Source organism: Mobula hypostoma, chromosome 15 (assembly GCF_963921235.1).
Source record: "Mobula hypostoma chromosome 15, sMobHyp1.1, whole genome shotgun sequence".
NCBI classification, from domain to species: Eukaryota; Metazoa; Chordata; class Chondrichthyes; order Myliobatiformes; family Myliobatidae; genus Mobula; species Mobula hypostoma.
The window spans coordinates 29,214,759-29,229,401 of NC_086111.1; the positions used below are offsets into that span (position 1 = coordinate 29,214,759).

A 14,643-nucleotide genomic window follows, 5' to 3' on the forward strand; every position below is an offset into this window, starting at 1 on the left:
GTCGAAGAACCAACTAGAAAGCAGGCTATTCTGGACTGGGTTTTGAGCAATGAGGTAGGGTTAATTAGCAATCTTGTCGTGAGGGGCCCCTTGGGTAAGAGTGACCATAATATGGTGGAATTCTTCATTAAGATGGAGAGTGACATAGTTAATTCAGAAACAAAGGTTCTGAACTTAAAGAGGGGTAACTTTGAAGGTATGAGACGTGAATTAGCTAAGATAGACTGGCAAATGACACTTAAAGGATTGACGGTGGATATGCAATGGCAAGCATTTAAAGGTTGCATGGATGAACTACAACAATTGTTCATCCCAGTTTGGAAAAAGAATAAATCAAGGAAGGTAGTGCACCCGTGGCTGACAAGAGAAATTAGGGATAGTATCAATTCCAAAGAAGAAGCATACAAATTAGCCAGAGAAAGTGGCTCACCTGAGGACTGGGAGAAATTCAGAGTTCAGCAGAAGAGGACAAAGGGCTTAATTAGGAAGGGGAAAAAAGATTATGAGAGAAAACTGGCAGGGAACATAAAAACGGACTGTAAAAGCTTTTATAGATAGGTAAAAAGGAAAAGACAGGGAAAGACAAATGTAGGTCCCCTACAGACAGAAACAGGTGAATTGATTATGGGGAGCAAGGACATGGCAGACCAATTGAATAATTACTTTGGTTCTGTCTTCACTAAGGAGGACATAAATAATCTTCCAGAAATAGTAGGGGACAGAGGGTCCAGTGAGATGGAGGAACTGAGCGAAATACATGTTAGTAGGGAAGTGGTGTTAGGTAAATTGAAGGGATTGAAGGCAGATAAATCCCCAGGGCCAGATGGTCTGCATCCTAGAGTGCTTAAGGAAGTAGCCCAAGAAATAGTGGATGCATTAGTGATAATTTTTCAAAACTCGTTAGATTCTGGACTAGTTCCTGAGGATTGGAGGGTGGCTAATGTAACCCCACTTTTTAAAAAAGGAGGGAGAGAGAAACCGGGGAATTATAGACCGGTTAGCCTAACGTCGGTGGTGGGGAAACTGCTGGAGTCAGTTATCAAGGATGTGATAACAGCACATTTGGAAAGCGGTGAAATCATCGGACAAAGTCAGCATGGATTTGTGAAAGGAAAATCATGTCTGACGAATCTCATAGAATATTTTGAGGATGTAACTATTAGAGTGGATAGGGGAGAACCAGTGGATGTGGTATATTTGGATTTTCAAAAGGCTTTTGACAAGGTCCCACACAGGAGATTAGTGTGCAAACTTAAAAAACACGGTATTGGGGGTAAGGTATTGGTGTGGGTGGAGAATTGGTTAGCAGACAGGAAGCAAAGAGTGGGAATAAACGGGACCTTTTCAGAATGGCAGGCGGTGACTAGTGGGGTACTGCAAGGCTCAGTGCTGGGACCCCAGTTGTTTACAATATATATTAATGACTTGGATGAGGGAATTAAATGCAGCATCTCCAAGTTTGCGGATGACACGAAGCTGGGTGGCAGTGTTAGCTGTGAGGAGGATGCTAAGAGGATGCAGGGTGACTTGGACAGGTTGGGTGAGTGGGCAAATTCATGGCAGATGCAATTTAATGTGGGTAAATGTGAAGTTATCCACTTTGGTGGCAAAAATAGGAAAACAGATTATTATCTGAATGGTGGCCGATTAGGAAAAGGGGAGGTGCAACGAGACCTGGGTGTCATTATACACCAGTCATTGAAAGTGGGCATGCAGGTACAGCAGGCGGTGAAAAAGGCGAATGGTATGCTGGCATTTATAGCGAGAGGATTCGAGTACAGGAGCAGGGAGGTACTACTGCAGTTGTACAAGGCCTTGGTGAGACCACACCTGGAGTATTGTGTGCAGTTTTGGTCCCCTAATCTGAGGAAAGACACCTTTGCCATAGAGGGAGTACAAAGAAGGTTCACCAGACTGATTCCTGGGATGGCAGGACTTTCATATGAAGAAAGACTGGATGAACTGGGCTTGTACTCGTTGGAATTTAGAAGATTGAGGGGGGATCTGATTGAAACGTATAAGATCCTAAAGGGATTGGACAGGCTAGATGCAGGAAGATTGTTCCCGATGTTGGGTAAGTCCAGAACGAGGGGTCACAGTTTAAGGATAGAGGGGAAGCCTTTTAGGACCGAGATTAGGAAAAACTTCTTCACACAGAGAGTGGTGAATCTGTGGAATTCTCTGGCAGAGGAAACTGTTGAGGCCAGTTCATTGGCTATGTTTAAGAGGGAGTTAGATATGGCCCTTGTGGCTACAGGGGTCAGGGGGTATGGAGGGAAGGCTGGGGCGGGGTTCTGAGTTGGATGATCAGCCATGATCATAATAAATGGCGGTGCAGGCTCGAAGGGCCGAATGGCCTACTCCTGCACCTATTTTCTATGTTTTCTATGTTTCTATGAAACGTATAAAATCCTAAAGGGATTGGACAGGCTAGATGCAGGTAGATTGCTCCCGATGTTGGGGAAGTCCAGAACGAGGGGCCACAGTTTGAGGATAGAGGGGAAGCCTTTTAGGACCGAGATTAGGAAAAACTTCTTCACACAGAGAGTGGTGAATCTGTGGAATTCTCTGCCACAGGAAACAGTTGAGGCCAGTTCATTGGCTATATTTAAGAGGGAGTTAGATATGGCCCTTGTGGCAACGGGGGTCGGGGGTATGGAGGGAAGGCTGGGGCGGGGTTCTGAGTTGGATGATCAGCCATGATCATAATAAATGGCGGTGCAGGCTTGAAGGGCCGAATGGCTTACTCCTGCACCTATTTTCTATGTTTTCTATGTTTTCTATAATATTACTAATGGATACCGATCCATAAAGTTACTAAATGGTCCAGGTTAGTCTACTGGAAAGCTTCTCTCAGCCATGTGCCTTTCTGGTGTTATAGATGGGCTGGAAAAGAGTTCATGGAGCTCTAGTCCATGATTTGACCAATTTGCAGCCTTGTTTATCCTCATACAATTCTTAATCTTTTTTCTGGAATATTCTTTTTACTAAATAACCTTAATACCCTAATTTTCCAGTGCAATTCCCTCCATAATTTGCATATCAATGGCAACTTATTGAAATTATTTTCAGCATAATGGTTTTTTTTGTTACACATGGTAATTAAAGTCGGGATCATTACTAAAGGTATGTGGATGTTTAAAGCTGAAGAATTTAATTTTATAATAACACAAAAACCTACACCCTAATTGCATTTCTCAAAGAATAACCATGCTATTTGAATAACCTTTTTAAAGAATAGATAATCTTGGGACTTTCATATGCTTCAGTATAGACAATAATTGCACAGCAATTGACACAGATGCGAAGAACAATGAACAGGCCTGAGTCGTGTTTTAAAAATCCACAATGGCAAAAATCTCTAGATTATTACCAGATTCATGTGCAGCTTGGCATATATGAATAAAATCAGAAGATATGACGGTACGGTTCAACTTATGAAGTATTTTGAGGAACCAAAGAGGGAGCATTTTAGATCTAGCATTGTACAATGGGAAATGATTAATTAATAAGCTTGTATTATCAGTAATCCTTTAGTTTTTTATAGCTGGGGGTGAGTAGTGTGGAAAAGCTCCCACTACCTATTAAATGTTCCCAATGGCATGAATCTCAAATAGCCTTTGATAACCAGGTTTAGTTCCTGGCTTTCATGTGTGGCTTAGCTACTAAGCCCGGTGTATCTGTTTCTACTGACAGGAGAAGGGGGAAAGGCAAGTTTCTGATGCCTTAACACCAGTTGCTTTGGAGAGATGGGGCTCATCAGCTGCGATTAGCCATGATGGGGCTAGTCAGTCGTCTGAATGATCCCAAACCTCCACTCCCTTGCGGCTATACCCACTCATAGCAAAGGCTTCAGCAGTGAACCCGAGGAAAAATCCAGAGCTGGAGTTCCTAAGGCAGTCCTAAGTTGAGTTCAATGCTGATTGGCAATTCCTGCAACGCCACTGGTGGGAAACTAAATCAGTCTCCGTCATTTCTTTGGATCATTAGCTATGCGGAGAGGGGGAACCTGCTACATGGACAACAACTTGCTCTCCATATCGTACAGCCCTGCTTACGTATCATGTACAAACTTTGTAGATAGTCGGGATGGTTGACGCTGACCAAACGTAGGGTCTCTGAATCCTATAGTTTGACAGGTTTCAGTGGATATATCATAAGATGATAGAATTTTATACAAAAACTGAAAATAATCAGTATCCATCCAAAACTACAGTTTTAAACTAAAATCAATCTATGAAGATATAAGGCAATATTTGACAATAATGGTTAAGAGGTGCAATGGCAGACAAACTGTGGCTAACAGACAAACTGTGGCTAATTTTCAAAATTTAATGAATATCTTCCAATAAATATATACTGCTATAAAACACAAAACCCTAACAGGAAAGGTAATAAGCAAGATTTATTGGAGGTGTTAACAGATCCAAGGGAAAGTCTTATAATTCTGTTAAAAAAGCGTTAAGATCAGGGATTGAGAAAATTTCACTTTCAAAATAAAAGTAGTACAGTATATGAGAATTATTAAGCTAGAAGCATAAAAACAAACTGTAACAGCTTCCTTTTCTCTGTAAAAAGGAATTAGCATAAGTTAATGTAGGTCGCTAGCAGACTGAAGGTGGTAAGATAATACTGGGATGGCACAGTTAGAGTAACACTATTAGAGTGTAGCAGTCCAGGTTCGACTCCCGACGCCGTCTGTGAGGAGACTGACTGTTCTCCCCATAACCATGTAGGTTTTCTCTGGGTGTTCCGGTTTCCACCTGCATTCCAAAGACGTACAGGTTTGTAGGTTAATTACCCACATGGGTGTAATTTGGCTGCGCTAGCTCATTGGGCTAGTTGGGCCTGTTAACATGCTTTATCTCTAAATTAATAAAAAAGATAATGTTCATGGAAAAGGTGATGATCCACAGGTCACAAAAATATCAGGAGTTAAAGAAACTAGTTAGGAAATTGCACTGGAGAAAATAATAGCATTGAAAGCTAATAAATCTACAAGGTCTGGTGACCTGCTTCTAAAGGTGTTGAAGGAAGTGACCACAGACAGTGGATGGAATAGTCACCATCTTCTAACCTATGAGAGGTTCCAGAGCAGTTTCCATAGGTTGGAAAGCAGCAAATATAACTCCTTTACATTCACAAAGAATTGCAAGAAATGAAAAAGAAAATAGAGAATTCAGACAACTATCCTAACAAGATCAGTATGGATAAAGCTAGAATCCATTATTAAGGAATGGTAGCAGGGTACAGAAAAATTAATAGCAACATTAGAGATCCACCATGATCTTTTACTTCAGTGTTTCCAGGGGTACTGGTGCAAGGAGTGGAGTATCTGCCTCCCACTCTTAGTAATGTTTTGCAAAAACATGTTCAATTTTACTTGGGTAGGAGAAATCTATTTCATGCATTATCTTGAGAGCCATTTAAACCAGATTAATGTTTTCTCACAGATGAGCAAGTTTAGTTCCACACATTTCAATTGTACATTTTGTTAACTGGGATTTGAATTCATGACCACTTAGGAGAGTGGCAAGTACCGCAACACTGCTACACCTGACTATAAAATCCCTGAGACCCTTCTCTATGATCTGAAAGGTGATTTGAAGATCTATTTGCCAGGATACAGAGAAAGACTTGGGGAATGGGGAGGAGAAAGTGGAACTAATGAGTGCTGTGGTATGGAGACAATGGGTGAAATGGCATCTTTATGTGTTGTAATTATTCTAACATTCTGTGATCTGAAACAGGGGTTTCTTAACCTCGGGTCCACAGACCCCTCAATAATGATAGGGGTCTATGGCATAAAAACATTTGGGGACCCCTGATCTAAAGGGATTTTCACTCCTGAAAAACATGATTTTGGCACACGTAGGTTGATAGGCCAAGTGGAATTTTGATTTTCAAGCTTCTACCAAGAAAAGCCACTCACTGAATTGAGCTGATGTTCTTCATGGGAAGGAACCTGTCATTTGTACTTCATCTGGCTTTCAAGCAACTCATATGGCTGAATTTTGATGTACTCTGAAACAACTGAGAAACCTACCCAGATTTAAAAGTAAAAATGTGTATCCCTATTAGATTCTTCAGGCAGGATCTGCTTTGTTAGAACATAGAACATAGAAATCTACAGCAAGTTACAGTCCCTTTGGCCCACAATGTTGTGCTGACCATGTAACCTACTTTAGAAACTATCTAGAATTTCCCTACCGTATAGCCCTCTATTTTTCTAAGCTCCATGTACCTACAGAAACATAGAAAACCTACAGCACCATATAGGCCCTTGGGCCCACAAAGTTGTTCCGAACATGTCCCTGCCTTAGAACTACCTAGGCTTACCCATAGCCCTCTATTTTGCTAAGCTCCATGTATCCGTCCAGGAGTCCCTTAAAAAACCCTATTTTGCTTCCATTCTCAAAATATTCAAAACAAAAGTAATTCCTTGTGATCTCTAAAAAATTGCATACTCTCTGCCCTACCACTCGGGCAGATGGGGCATGTCAGCTGTGGTTGGCAGCTCCTCTAGGAGAAGGAAAATTCTAATCTCAAACTTCCTTGCAGCTAAAGCCACTCATGGGGAAGGCGTTGGAAGTAAAATCCAGGGGAAAATCCAGAGCTGGGGTCCCTAAGGCAGTCCTACATTAAGTTCAATATTGACTGGAAACTCCTACGATGCTGCTGGTGCCAAATTGTATTGGTCTTTGCCATCCCTTTGGGTTCATCAGATCTGTGGAGCAGGGAGCTTGCTACATGAGCAACAGCTTGCTCTCTATATTGTACTGCCCTGGCTTGTGTATCTAGACAGCTAAGACGCAACATCCATTGTCAACCCTGACTGATGGAGACCTCCTGTTCATACCCTACCACGACACAAAGAATGTATGTCTTCATATCACATCCATCCTGACTGAGACAGAGTGACGATGCCTCTTTCTCTATATGTTTCTGGACAAAATACCAGATTAGATTAGATTATGAGGACACGCAGTCCTCTTTTATTGTCATTTAGTAATGCATGCATTAAGAAATGATACAACGTTCCTCCAGAATGATATCACAGAAACACAAGACAAATCAAGACTGAAAAACTGACAGAAATCACATGATTATTACATATAGTTACAACAGTGCCGTAATTTGATAAAGAACAATATTGTTCTTTATGAGCTGTTGCTCATGTAGCAAGCTCCCTGCTCCACAGATCTGATGAACCCAAAGGGATGGCAAAGACCAATACCGTAATTTGATAAAGAACAGACCATGGGCACAATACCGTAATTTGATAAAGAACAGACCATGGGCACAGTAAAAAAACGATTTCTGCTCTTCTTAGAATTCTGGCTATAGAGTATTCCCTTTGTATGTGATGCAAAAGTATAACTAAACCATCAAGCACAAATAGGATCTGTACCATCCAGGATGAAAAAACTGTGCAGCCAACCTAGCCATCAAACTCAGCCAAAGCTGTGTTTAATTGTTTGGAGCAGTACCAATTTATTCTCTGGGAACTTTCTAATCAACTTTTGGCTCTCCTATGAAGAAACACATTCAGGATCTTGCTGAGACTAGGACTTATTCACAAAGGATTGCAACAGCATCAGTCCATTTCTTACCTTTCCAAAGTTAGTTCTAAAATTACTGTACGTATATCATTTGAATTTTGTTTTTTTTGCAGCAGTTAGGTAAGACATTCTCAAAAGAGCAATAGGTGCAATAAACAAATCATGTTTATTAGCACTTTTACCTGATTTTGCATATTCTTCAATCCTGCCACATTCCCAAAACATACCTATCTTCCTTTAGAACCCATTTAAGTATTTACTCTCCTTGCTAATTTATTCCAAAAGGTTATGAACATTATATGTTAAGGTTGTCTATTGTAATCTTACTCGCTGAACAATACTTGAAAATTAAGACTATCATTGCATTTTTTTCTGATGCCAAATCTAACTTTTCTCATGAATTTCACTGATTACTGAGCTTGCTAATATTTTGGATAAAATATAGTGCAAATAAGTTGAATATAAATGACTTTTAAACTTCAAACACAATATAGATGGTAATTTTTTTTTCTGTAGGGCTTTCAAATAAGGAGAAACAATTCCTAGATAAAGCTAATGAAGACATGTTATTAATTAATAGATATAAATGTATTAGCAAAGGTATCTACTCTTTATAAATCACTGTACTTAGCAGTATGTTTACCTATTGCAGTGGTAGATGAGACTGTACCAAATAAAGTGCACATTTTTCAAACACCTTCTGGTACTCATTCATTTTATTTTATGTGCTAGTGTTATCCATCACAAGAATCTTTAATAGGATGCACTGCAAGGCTTCAGATTGGGTCAAAGTTTAGGCAATGTGATCAAACTTTGATAGAATGCCATTACTTTCAGATGCTGGCATTTTCCATACCTATGATATTGACTTCATCTGGAAGTACACTGCAGAGAGCATGGCTGTCAACAGTTACTGAGAATTGTTCGTGGTTTTCAATAACAAAACAATCATTTGATTTTAAGTGTTATTTTTATTTCAACATGTTTGGGCTTGTTTTTCCCCTGAATGTATACCATAAATTTACAACAATCTTCCATCACTAAACTACTGATAGCAAAATTAGTTAAAACGGTTGTTAAACTGCAATGATCTCATCAGGTCTGGTCTACTGAGCCATAGTGAACAATAAGACACTGGTGCTTGGTCAGTAAGGAACTAACGTATTCATCTCAGACATTATGGAATTGATGTGTTACAAGGAAGAAACTTATGGCCTTCAGAAACTTACTTCCCATCACAAGTTGGACTAAAGGGACTAAGTCATCTATTGTTGTAGTCAGAAAAATATACGTTGCAGAAACAGACCCTCTAGAACAAAGAACACTACAACACAGTACAGGCCCTTTGGCCTATAATGTTGCACTGACCTTTTAATCTACTCCAAGTTTAATCTTACATTTCCCTCACACATACAGTAGCCCTCCATTTTTCTTTCATCCATGTGCCTATCTAAGAGTACCTTAAGCCTCCCTAAGGTGTTCGCATCTACCACCACACCTGGCAGTGCATTCTATGCATTTGCTACTATGTGTAAAAAAAACCTACCTCTGACATCCCTACTACACATTCCTCCAATCAGCTTAAACTTATGCCCATCTCATGTTAGTCATTTCTACTCTGGGAAAAAGATACTGTCTGTCCACTCGATCTATATCTCTTATCATCTTACACACCTCTATCAAGTCACCTCTCATTATCCTTTGCTTCTACTGATCCTACATTAATCCTCTTTTTAATTCTCCCTATATTCTTGGCAACTCTCTTCAGGTTCTGTTGCTCTCCTACACACACATTGCAATTTTACAGTGGCCAAATAACCAACCAGCCAACAGGATGTGGAAGTGGGCAGACGGGGAAGACTCATGCAATCACAAAGAGAACAGGCAAACTTCAGTCACCTCTGAACCAGGGTCTCTGGAATTATGCGGCAGAAGCTCTAAACTCTTCCTTCCTCCAATGCATGCTTTCTGAAATCCACAAGAGGATAATGCTGCTCTATGAAGTTTACTGCCTGTGACAGGATCCTGAATTATCCCTTATGAACTGTGCTTTTAAAAGAGAAAGAGAGAGAAAGAGAGAAAGAGAGAGGGAGAGAGGGAGAGAGGGAGAGAGAGGGAGAAAATACAACACAGACACCTTGTTATTAAGAGAGAGAGGCGAGACTGCTTGGAGATGGTGTTATGGTTTCTCTGCAGCGTGTTTACACTTCTGCAAGGACACTGGCAGCTTCTAAGTTCTTCCAGAGAGAGAAGGGAGGAGCTACTTGATGGACAGCTGGTGTTCAGCACAACAGTATTTAAACCAGCGTAAGTGCTTGTTTCACAGGACAGGACACGCAGACGCACAAGGGTGTGGTGAAGTTACCACTATCCTGTTTAGGTGCCCACGAATGTGGGACTGTGGATCGATTACGAGGTATCGATCTGTGATTGTTAGTGCATGAAAGAATGGCCTTGTGGAGTCTACTAGTGTGTCTAACCCTCGCCTGGGTTGGTAGACTATCATTTGAAGACGGTGCTCTTAAATTGGTCAAGTTTGGCTAATTTGGAAGTTTCGGAGGACAACGGGAAGTTCAACGGCATTGGCTCACCTGACTCTCTCTCTCTCTCTCTCCATCATTACTCAACTAAATACCATGAACTGAACTTTACTCATCACCGTAAGACTGTATCTATTTGCCCCTAGGCTTGAAGAAGCTTGGTTTTCATATACTTCCATACTTACTTATACATATAAAATTATTGCTAACCTGTTTGATATATCTGCATTTATACTACTGTATTGCGTAGTTACTAATAAATACCATTAGTTAATAGCAATACCAAATTCCAAAGTGTTTTACATTTCTGCTGGTTCTTTAACCTGTCACGGTGTACATGACATGCCCAATATTAATTTAAGACTACTATGGTATACTGTTAAGAAATAATAGAATTTTAAAGGAAATGAACTATGGAATGGGCAGAGTTAAGATAGTGCAAAGTGGCTGCCTCTTCAAGCTCAGCTGTGGAAACAGCTTAAATTCCTCTCTTAAGTGTCTCCTTTTTCCTTTTCAAGTAGGTTAGGGTTCGTTTGAGGTCCTGATCTGCAAGTGGCAATTAAACTGTATTTTTTAATGGCAGATGAGTTCCCATTCCTGGACCATTTTCTGATGTTCTCTAGGCATGGCTTGGAAGATGGCGCCTCCGGGTTGCGGCCCAGTAGGTGACTGAATCCAGGCTGGTGTTGCCTACTGAGGCATCATGGGAAATGGAACATCACCATTTCACTGTGGTGGATATATGGATGGAGGTCTCTGTTGTCAAGTAGTCGCACTCTCCCTCTCTTTTGCTCGATGGTGGGAGTATTTGCTGCCGATTCTTGGGTTGGAGAATCTTGGAATAAAAAGCGATGTGGCAGATTGTAACTTCGTAAAAGAATTTGACAGTCTCCCCTTTCACTGTGAAAATGGATGACATCTCTCTGTCGCTTGTTTGTGAGAAAGAGAGAGCCTGTGGCATGTCAGGTAAACAACAGTTTTTGTTGACTGCAGATCATGGTCTCTCTTTGGGTGCTTTGCTATTGTTTGTAGGGTGATGGGTGCTGACACTTTTGGGTGAAATGAGCGGGGGAGGGGGAGGATGATGCTTGCTCCTGCTTGTGCAGGGGAGGGGGGAGAGGCAGCTTTGGGGTTCTAACGTTTTTCTGTCATTCATTCTTTTGGAGTTCTTCTGTTTTTTTTAATAGATGTCTGCGAAGACAAGTATTTCAAGTTTTATATTGTATATATTCTCTGAGAACAAACTGAGCCATTTGGACATTTGAATGTCAACAAATGGCCAACATTATAACTTTCACCAAAAAGTAATTAACTTTTTCTGTTTTCCTTTAATTTCATTTAATTTTTGTCACATAATTAATTAATGCATGATTATAAATACCTTTACTTTTCAAAGTGCACTAAGCTTGTTGCTTCAAAACTTGGAAAATCTTTTAGACCTTGGTGGAGGAGTATCCCATCAGTCAAAAGTTCATTCTAAGTCAACATGCAACTTCCCAACTTTGCTCTTAGAGCAGCACTTATTCTTGCTGCATTATGCTCCAGTGATGCAGACTACGCTTTTGTACCTCAATCCAGTGCCTTTTCTTCCTACGCCAGCTCTGTTGTACGCACTGACGTTGTTAGCTCCTTCTGCCCACTGTCGTCAAACAACCCCTACCTCCCAAATGCTAATGAGCACAAACACACTGGGCTCAGTTCTGTTCATTTTTCATGACCTACCCAGTTATAATCTACCATAAAAATATTAGAAATAAATAATAGAAATAAGAGTGGGAATAGGCCAGTTGGACCTTACTGCTTACTCTGTCACACAATAAGATCACAGCTGATCTTTTTCCTTCAGTACTGTTTTCCAGGCAACTCCATATTCCTATATTTCCTTAATAGAGTCATAACATCTTACAGCATGCAAACAGGCCATTTAAACTTTGGGCACCCTTCCGTACTAATCCCATCTCCCAGCACTTACTCCATTGCCTTTGAGGCTTCGGCCATTCAAGTGTTCATCAGTACATTTAGTCATAGTCATAGTCATACTTTATTGATCCCAAGGGAAATTGGTTTTTGTTACAGTTGTACCGTAAATAATTAAATAGTGATAAAACCATAAATAAATAAATAGTAATATGTAAATTATGCCAGGAAATAAGTCCAGGACCAGCCTATTGGCTCAGGGTGTCTGACCCTCCAATGGAGGAGTTGTAAAGCTTGATGGCCACAGGCAGGAATTACTTCCTATGACGCTCTGTGTTGCATCTCGGTGGAATGAGTCTCTGGCTGAATGTACTCCTGTGCCCAACCAGTATATTATGTAGTGGATGGGAGACATTGTCCAAGATGGCATGCAACTTCGACAGCATCAACATTTCAACATTTCAACATTTGTTAAATGTTTTCAGTGACCCTGCTATAGCCACTCTCTCAGGCAGTGCATTCTAGATACTTGCCACTCTTCAGATCAAGAAGGTACCCTTCATACGGTTTACTGCAGTCCACCCTATTAATTCCCCCACCCCAATAACTTTACTTTCAATCATAACCTAACTTAATCTCTTCCACTCAAAGGAGAAACTATAGAACATATCTTTTACTGCTATTAAATCTAAGCCATTGCATTGGATTTGAATTCAACTCAAAACTCTACTAGATTCCCTCAGGACAACTATAAAGCTTTAGCTGAAATTTTGAAAAGCTAACAGACAATAACATTTGGTGCAAAGGGATCCTTGAAAGGGAATCTGCTCAAGGTCAACGATGCTCAAGGTCAACCGAGTCAACGATGGCTCGATAGCTGGCACTCTTGTTTTTGAAGAGGAAGGCTGTACAATATGGTTACAGTTACAGATCCCGCAACCTGCCTGGGTCGTAGGGGGTGCTGTACAGGTGAGTGCTGCACCAATTGGCTCCATCTCTCAAGATTGTGGGTGAGTGCCTGGGTTGCGGCAAAGCTCTCTCTGGTCCTCTGTGCAATGTTCTCAGTCCGTTTCTTCCTCTGTCTGCCCCTTTTTTCTTCTCTCCTGCACTGTTCCCTGAAGAACGGTCTTTAAGAGCACACTTCATCTTGTTATGTGGCCATACCATCTCAGTTTCCTCTTCTTTACTGTGGACAGTAGATCTCCATTGTGTCTCATCTGCTGGGTGATGGTTCTTCGTACTTTATCGTTTGAGACATGGTCTGTATAGGAGTTGCTGAGGAGCCTTCTGAAGCGTCTCATTTTTACTAGCTGGATATTCTTTTGCAGTTCTGCTGTCAAAGTCCATGACTCACATGCATAAAAGAAGATGGAGAGCACAAGTGCATGCAGGATTTTCAATTTAGATTTGAGAACGATGTTATTGTTTCTCCAGATTGGTTTTAGTTTAGCTAGCTGTTTGGGCTGTTCTTGCAAGGACTTCAGGCTTTGATCCTTCTTGGGTGTTGATGGCACCAAGATACTTGAACCATTTGACAGTCTCTAGTTCTTGTCCACTGACCGCAATTTTTGTTGTGATTGGCTCCTCACTCTTTCTCGTCAGCTTGGTTTTCTCTGTGCTGATCTCCATGCCATATCTGGAAGATGTATCATCCAGAAGGTTCACAAGGCAGGCCAATTCATCCTCACTTCCTGCCAGCCCACTTGCAAACCTGAGTTTGGTTATGATCTGTCCTCCGATGCTGACTGTGCCGATATGGTCTTCCAGGGCATCTGTCATTATTTGCTCCAGGAAAGTGTTGAACAGCGTGGGTGAAAGGAGGCAGCCTTGTTGAACTCCAACTGATGTGCGGAACCGCTCTCCACAGCAGTGCCTTGAACAAGTACCACACCGCTAGCTTTGGTGTTGATCTGTTTGATGGTTTGGATCAGCTTCTGGCCCATGTTGTATCTCTTCATTGAGGCCCAGACTGCATGATGCCACACCCTATGAACACATGGAAGGTATCCTGATGACGTAGGCTGAATTTCTTGCACAGTACTTGGAGGTTGAATATATATTATATTGCACTTCTTCCATTTCTGAATCCATCCTGCTCTTCGACGATTATTTCTTCTGCCTGTGGCTTCAGTCTGTTCTAGATGACTTTCAAAATCACTTTACTCGCACTTACGGTTCTATAATTCTGGCACTGCTGTAAGTTGCCTTTCTTGGGGAGAGTGATGATGAGTGATTTTGTCCAGGATGCCAGCCATTCCCTGGTAATGCCAGATTTTGTTGCAGATATTGGTGAGGATACCTATCACTGTCTCTCCTCCATGTTTTATTAGCTCAGCTGCGAAATTGACAATCCCTGCAGTTTTCCCATTCTTCAGCGATCTTATGGCTGCTTCCACTTCTTCCCACAGAATTGGGAAGTCATTGTCTTTTGATGAGTGCTGGCTTGCAAGTACGCTGGAGTTTCCTTGGGTATGATGGTTTGAAAGGTCTGAACAATACTTAGTCCATCTGGCGAGAATGTCTTCATCTTCTGTGAGACAGTTTCTTTCTTTGTCTTGGATGGTGCTGGTTCGTGACTGTCTCTGTTCAGTGAGGTCCTTCACAATTTGAAATGCTTGCCTGCT

General features: G+C 41.1%; 1 protein-coding gene across 10 annotated transcripts in view; it reads right to left on the reverse strand.

Moving 5' to 3' along the window:
- Positions 1–14,643, reverse strand: part of LOC134356771 (protein bassoon-like) — a 517,214-nt gene that overhangs the window by 19,724 nt on the left and 482,847 nt on the right. The gene's annotated exons all lie outside the window — the stretch shown is intronic.